Here is an 890-nt window from a genome sequence, read left to right as displayed (position 1 = left end):
TCAGAATGCGCTACCTTTGTTCTCTACATCGGACATAGGGGTATTTGACCGATCTAGGCGGCCATAAGTATATTCTTTAAACATATCCTAGGAATAAAAACCACTACCTGATACATTTAAATAGGTGCGGAACAATAGTCAACCCCTGCCCTAAACTTATAGTGCCGCTTTGCCTCAGCCTAACAGCCATCCCTAATTAGCGCATTGAGCCTTACGCTAATAAAAATTTATCTGAAACTAAGCTTATTTAGTTGTGGCAGTTATATTTGAAATAATAAACAAGTAATTTTTAGCAAAAAACAAAACCGACTTCAATTCTCATATAAAAATTTAATAGTACCGTTAATTTCTTCATGGCCAAATGTTCGGATCTATACCAAATTAGTATGGGACCACCCTTGATGCAACACCTTTCCGATAGAAAAAATTATCGAAATCGGTTGACGTGGTCCAAAGTTATGTGGTAACATATGTACATAAAAAATAAAATAAAAAACAAAAAAAAAATTTTGATAGAAAACATGATTCAATAATACAAGGTTGCGTAATTTGTGACAACTAAAATTTGACACTCCTTTATCTAGATTTGTATTTTGGAAGTAAGAGAAAGGGGAAGAATGTGATCGCATTTTGCGAAAACGGTAGTAGAATGGTACTACAAAAAGTACGCAAAGTATACAATTAGAAGTAAAATGTGTTATATTAATTCTATGCGAATTTGCAATATATTTGGTGTTTTAATGGAAATACTAAACAATACATAAAAATATGTAATTTTGATTTAAGTTATTCGTCATTTCCGGGAACAAATCTAGAATACCGACCGTTCAGCTATGCAAAAACGAAAAATGCAGATCAATAGAACTTTTTATGCTCATTTCAACCATGCC

The sequence above is a fragment of the Rhagoletis zephyria genome, unplaced genomic scaffold, assembly GCF_001687245.7.
Source record: "Rhagoletis zephyria isolate East Lansing unplaced genomic scaffold, Rhagoletis_zephyria_1.1 Rzeph_scaffold_04686, whole genome shotgun sequence".
Taxonomy (NCBI): domain Eukaryota; kingdom Metazoa; phylum Arthropoda; class Insecta; order Diptera; family Tephritidae; genus Rhagoletis; species Rhagoletis zephyria.
Note: the sequence above shows the minus strand (reverse complement) of the source record.